At 34.9% G+C, this 7,197-nt stretch overlaps 1 pseudogene; it reads left to right on the forward strand.

Annotated features, from left to right (window-relative positions):
- Positions 1-2,512: 2,512 nt before the first annotated feature.
- LOC102950511 lies at positions 2,513-3,638 on the forward strand (annotated as a pseudogene).
- The last annotated feature ends 3,559 nt before the right edge of the window (positions 3,639-7,197 follow it).

A 7,197-nucleotide genomic window follows, 5' to 3' on the forward strand; every position in this document is an offset into this window, starting at 1 on the left:
GAAGAACCTGACAAATATGGCAACCAGGTGATTGAGGTCAACACCAACAGTGATAAATCATGCTAACATATGTACCCTTAATATGACATAATGAAAAATAGCATGGTCTTCTCAAAACTCATAGCTCCAGTCTAATCATAAAATAGAAAATAAGAAAAATTCCATTAGTGTAGCATTCTACAACATACCTGACGAGTATTCTGCAAACTGTCAAGGTCATGAAAAACAAGGAATGTCTGAGAAACTATCACAGCCAAGAGATGCCTAAAGGGATTTGACTGCTCAGTGTAATGTATCGCAGTTGGGACCCTGAAACAGAAAAAGACATTACGTAAAACTAAGGAAATCTGAATAAACTATGGGCTTTAGTTAATAGCAAAGAATCAATATTGGTTCATTAATAGTAACATGCACCATACTGAGATGAAATGTTAGTAAGAGACACTGGGCAAGAAAGTACGTAAAAGAACTGTCTGTACCGTCATCTCAGTTTTCATGTGAATCCAAAACTGTTCTCAAGACTAAAGTCTACTTTTCACAAATCTTCTCAATTATCCAGTTTAATTGTGTAGTTTTCTTGGTAGGATGCTGACTAATAATCCAAATGAATTCAAACCAGAAGCAGAATGGTTAAGAAAACAGTTTCTCTTGACTAGCTATAGCATCATACACCTGTTAAAAATATTTTAATGAAAAGTATGAAAGAGAAAATGTTTAAATTATATTGAGTAAATATTTGAAAGACAGAATGCATCATTTCATAGGTATCATGTTTACCAGCTATGTTTATTTTTTAACGTGAATAGGAAAAAAAATAGGAGGACAGGCATCGATATGTGAAGAGTACTTATGAGTGGTAGAAAACAATTTTTCTCCTACTCTCCTTTCTACTTTTTTGTGTCTTCCAAAATTTCTGAGTACGTACTATCTTTGCTATGGAAAAGAATAGTAAATTACACTTGAAAACTTTTGATAAAGTTTTATTCTTAATTACACTTGATGTCCTATCTGTTGTTTTAGTTTTATAATTTCAAAATTCTGGCATAGTTATAAACTCAAAATTTTGTTATTTGGTGTATGTTATGGTCTGAATTGTGTTCCTCTAAAATTCATATGTTGATGTACTAACCTCTGGTACCTCCGAATGTTATTGTATTTGGTGATAGATTGTTAAAGAGCTAATTAAGATAAAATGAGATCATAAGATCGAATTGGAACCTGGTCCAATTTGGTGTCCTCATAAGAGAAGATTAAGATGGGGTGCCTGGGTGGCTCAGTTGGTTAGGTGTCCGACTTCAGCTCAGGTCATGATCTCGCCGTTCATGAGTTTGAGGCCCATGCCAGGCTCTGTGCTGACAGCTCAGAGCCTGAAGCCTGCTTCAGATTCTGTGTCTCGCTCTCTCTCTCTGCCCCTGCCCAACCCATGTTCTCTCTCTCTTTCTCAAAAATAAACATTTAAAAAGAAATTGTAAAGACACAGACAGACAGGTACAGAGGGAAGACTTTGTGCAGAACCAGAGAAAGGCAGACACCTGTAAGACAAAGAGAGAGGCCTAGAAAAAACCACCTCTGCCCATATCCTGAGTTTGGACTCCTGGCCTCCAGAACTATGAGAAAATGAATTTCCATTGTTTGAGCCACCAGTCTGTGGTAATTTTTTATGGCAGTCTCAACTAGCACAGTGAATCACTATTTGGTATGAGTCTCAATTCTCTCTGCATCTTTTTAAATCTTATTCTCTATATTGTACAATTTAATAATTAGTTTCTGGTAATAACTGTCCATTCCTAAAAACAGTATCACTGTGAAAATAATTTGTCGTAATCTGTTAGTAGCTCAATTGAAAACATTGAAAAAATAAGTTTTAATTGAAATTTGTTGATGCTAAAAATAATTGAATTTGTTCCACAGAGATAAATTTATGTGGATAGCTATGCAAATGTACGCATATTCTGAAAGAAAAACAAAACAAAAACACATAGAGAAAGAAGTATTAGACCCTACATTGGTGGTTGAGCTTCAGAATCACTTGGGAGATTTTTTCAAATGGGGATGCCTGGATAGCTCTGGAAGTTCTGGTTTAAAGGCCTGGCATGTAGTCAAGTCACTGGAATTGTAAAAGCTCCTCCAAGTAATTCTAATGTGCAGCCAGAATTGAGAACCACCGCTTTGTAGTAAGAAAACACTACCTGAGTTTTAATCTGGGTGAGGGAGTAGTAAAGATTTTTAAAATTCTCTCTTACTCATAGAACCAATAAGGAACAAACTGAGCAGGGAAAAATAAAAAAATATCCTCAGTATCATCAGTAAAACCAGGGAAAGGCCATAACCTCGAAGCCTAAAATTTGAGGACAAAATCCTTACTCATCCTATAGAGAGGGAAGAAGGTGAACATGAATCAGCTTTGAAGCAGTGGTTTGGAGTCAAAAGTAATAAACTAAACAACTAAACAGAAGGCATCAGATGCATGGAGTCTCTCAGGAAGTCACAGGCCAGCTAGTCAGCACCCACCATGGTTTTTGGCTTTGGCACTTTCTTTGCAGTGGTCTCTACTGTGGCCTGGACCATGGCTAATTATATCAGTGGGCTCCCTGGAGGTGCTTAAGTTGAACGTCATGATTCAGGGTCAGGAGGAGCAGAGCTGTCAGGAAGGTCTCTGAACCACCTTCAACAGCTGTGGCCACGGTGGGAGCCCCCCCACAACCTCCCCCAACCAGGAGGAGACCTGCAGATCATTATAGATGAAATCACAAACTTACTGGCTGCTATGTGAATAATATAATGGAAGATACAATCCTAGTGACAAGCTACGACAATAAGACTGAGAGGTTAGTTGGTGAGATATGGAGATAAAGAGTTTTTGAGTATTGTAAGCTCATAGTTGCACACCACAGCTCAGTTGGACCTTCAGTAACGAGCCATGCTATTAGTTTATACCGAGAAAAACACTGTGGTGTCTGCAACCCAGCTTTTTTTCAGGCTAATAGCTCATCAGCTTGCTAAAATCTATACTATTCATGCACACAATGGTTGAATTCCCAAATGTAATCAGTGGCTACAGATGGGAAGATATTTCTCTCCCATTCCCACAGCATTTGCAGATAGAGACATTAAGAAAATGTTCCGAAGTAATATACAAAACCCTCAGGTTCTTCAGGAGGCGATGACATTCAAGAAGATTCTTTCCAACCTGGGATTACCAGTTAGTTGTGCTTTGCCGTAATGTCCTCTTGTGGAAGAATAGAATTTATGGTGAGAAACAAGCTGTCATACAGTTCATTGATTCTAAAATTCTTGGCATAACTACCTGCTACATGATATTAGAAATCATTTCAGTGAATGTGTATGTCCGAGTGGTGTAGACTATATTCTCTATCCAGATGGGAAACTCCAGGGCCAGTGACTACATTCTTACCTTGAAGCCTACAAAGAATATAAGGACTTTAGAGACAGAAGTTATGGAAAAGGAGGTAAAAATAGTCAAGTCAGTTTGCACTGGCTTCTCTTATCTTTGGGGATTGTGGGCTCTGATTAAAGCCAAATACTCCACTGTTGAGTTTGATTTCCCTGAGTATGCAATTGTTCATTTTAACAAAGACTTCAAAATGAAGCCTGCAGTTACTGTATTAAGTGCTTAAGAGATTTAATTATTTGTAGGCGCTGAGCAATCCTTGTATGTCTCTTCTTAAGAAATTCTGAAAAGCCAATATTAATTAGAATTCTGTTATTTAATCTTGCTTGACAAATTGTGCCCCTATACAATCAATCTTTTTATTGTTTAAATAGATTGAATGATGTCAAGAAATCTGCCTATTGCTTTCACTATGTGGAGGCCTAGAAATATGTTGAATTTGCAAAAAGCTATGAAGATGTCCGTTTAATCCTTTCTTTGATAATGTAATCTATGTTATATGTGAATGGTTATAAATTTAACAGGATTCTGTGACTTTCATCTGTTTCATCTGTTTGTTGAATGTAATAATGAGAATGTTCTAGAATAAAGTTAAGTTTTACTTTAATTAGATTAATTTTAGTAAACATTCTAGGTATTCAGTGTAAACATTATAATCTTAACGCACTGTAAGTAAAATGGATTATTTATTCTTTTTTTTTTTTTAAAGTAAGCTCTACACCCAATGTGGGGCTTGAAATCATGACCCTGAGGTCAAGAGTCACATGTTCTACCTACTGAACCACCCAGGCACACCATGAATCATTTAGTCTTTAAGTGTCAGTCTCTTGCATAGATAATTTGGAATGCTGACATTAAAAATGTATGTTTAGAAGGGTGAAATACATTTACCTTCTATGTTGGTGGTACATCTTTTTGAATTGAATATTGAAAAGCAATTCTTTTGGGGAAATCTATTTTAGAATTAAGTTTCCCTTTCCCTGCAGAGTCTGGCAGTAGAAATATTAATATTTGCCATATGATTCTGGAATAGAAATTATTATTTAATGTTATCAAAATTATATTGATGTTTCCATAGGCTATATATGGTCAGTTTCAGGGTTTTTTTTTTAAATTTTTTAAATTAATTAATTTATTTACTTGAGAGAGAGAGAGCACACAAGGGGCAGAGGAAAAGAGAGAGAGAGAAGGAGAGGGAGAGGGAGAGTGGGAGAGAGAGAGAGAGAGAGAGAGAGAGAGAGAGAGAACCTTAAGCAGGCTCCACACCCACCACAGAGCCTGACTTGGGGCTCTGGCTCACAACCTGAGCTGAAATCCAGAGTCAAACACATCCAGAGTCAAAAACAGACCGAGCTACCCCAGATGCCCCTGTCAGTTTCAGTTTTTGAAATTTTCTTGCCAAATTGTTTCTAATAAAAAATGTTTTATAACCAAGATATTCTAGGTTTTGTTTGTTATTAAGTAGTAATACTTATTGCTAATTTTCTAAACAAATGTAGCAAGTTTACCCTACTTGGGGACAAATCGATATCATTTAGATGATTCATTTTTACCTCCCTCACTTCATTCCTTACATTTTGGTCTCATGTTTTATTTTGGTTCCATATTCAATGACTACTTGCTACATTAAGTTAAGAGAAATATGTTGAAGTGTCTAAAAAGATTTAATAAGGAACAATTAGGACACTGATGTTGTACATGTAAATATGATCTAACAAAGTGTGAAATAAATACTTATGGTACAAGGCTTCTGTTTTGTTTCTTTGGTCTTGTATTTTTTATTTTGTTTGGGGATGAGGGGAAGGCCATTAGTATATGGAAGGAATTAAATCTCTAGGATAGATAAATAGACATCAAGTTTCAGAAATTGCTGTGTAGAGTTTCATAGTCCTACTTTACTTTGAAAATGAGTCTGACATGCTTTGTATTTTAGTCATATGAGTGCCTCTACGCAAAGTTGGCTTAATGGATCTGGATATTCAAAATATGCAGCTACAAATTCTCTGAGAAATTATATAGGAGTTTGGTATGTGATTCCAGATGATATACATTCTCAGACAAGTGTTTCAAAATACTTGGATTATTTCAAGGCATTTAAAGCTAATAATGTAAGTAGAAACAGCTAAGTGCCATTTTAAATGGCAAATTCTAATTATGTAAATAGAATCTTAAAATCTGTATCTATAACTGTATTAGAACAAGATTTTTTTCCACCTCCCCAATGTTATAAACATTCCCTTTTATTTATATAAACCATATTACTACAGAGTCAATAGAAATTTATCTAGTTAATTAAATGAATAGAAACAATTAAACAATTTTTATGGTGGTAGAATGAACCTGAAAATGTGTTTTTGGTGGAATCTTCATCTATTGGTGGAACATTTTTATAGAGCCATAAAGAATTTGTAACACTCTTGATTTTTTGCTTACCAATCTCTTAAAGTATGACAGTGTATACCTTGGAGAACTGGGGGAGGGGGTGATCATTTTTCTACCTTACTCCATAATGTTATTTCAAATCATTTTGAGTAGAGATTCACTGAGCCATTTCTGGTAGCCTGGGCACAGTTGCCAGCTGTGGTGCTGTTGTAGGCTTTTTCAGAGAGATTTATGTAAAGGTGAACCTAACAGGGAATAATAGCTCTCATGTTAGCCCAGGGAATATGCATGGACGTTAGGAACAAAGTGAGATGTTTAAGATATTGTCTCCACTCTTTGGTGAGATTTTGTGTCTTTTTAGTGCTAAGATGCTCATACTTTCTGTAAAGGTCAGCAGTATGTTCATATTGTTTCTCTTTATATTGATCATTTTAACATTTCTTAAAAAAACCTAAATCTCAACGGTGTTGTTAAAATATTCCTCTAATTTGTACCGTGGCTTCCTGAGATGTCTGTTGTCTTTTTATGTTAAGCTAGAGAGCTTGAATGCTTTACCTAGTAACTGGTGGTAGGCCCAATTTGTAATATGAAAAGCGTGTTAGAAGTGGTACACGAATACATATTTAACAAGCCAAATTCAATCTTGTTCCCTTTTTTCCTTATATCCTTATACAATTTTATCTGACGGTGCTATTTGATATTTTTCCCCTTACAATCCCATACTTTTCTGGAAATCAAAGAGATATGGTTGTAAATGATCATCTGAAATATGAACACAAAACTCATCAACCAGATCTTCCTCGGATGTATATAAAGGAGTATAAATAAAAATTCACAAATTACTGTAAAATTTATCTCATTATATGTGTATATATATGTATATACATACATATATATATATATATATATATATATATATATATATATATATATGAGTGTGTATTGCTTTGCATTCTCTTTCCTATTAGAAATTTATCTGTCAGAAAATGATCCAGCTCTTTGGTTGTGAACTAGAAAGAGCCAACAGTTCTAGCTACATAGTGGGATAACAGAGGAAGTGGAAATAAGGTTTATCAGTTTTTATATTAATGTCAGTACTTATTTATATAGTCTTTCAGTGCCCAATATGATATTTATTCTTGAGTTGGCCATTCATTTTTGTGAGGTTAGATTCTGGAAGCAATCAATTAACACACTGTTATATTAATAGAGCTCCATTCATTGAGTTGAGTCTAAGCTAAAATAAATTTAAAATATAATCTAATGACTGCAAACTGAAGTATTACTCTTTCTTATTTCCTTTTTCTACCAAAAGAAAAAAAAAAAGGAAAAGTCTTGAATTGCACATATCTCAGTGTGAATCTAAACCCCACATACATAAAAGATATGATAATAATAACTCT

This window comes from Panthera tigris, chromosome B1, assembly GCF_018350195.1.
Source record: "Panthera tigris isolate Pti1 chromosome B1, P.tigris_Pti1_mat1.1, whole genome shotgun sequence".
NCBI classification, from domain to species: Eukaryota; Metazoa; Chordata; class Mammalia; order Carnivora; family Felidae; genus Panthera; species Panthera tigris.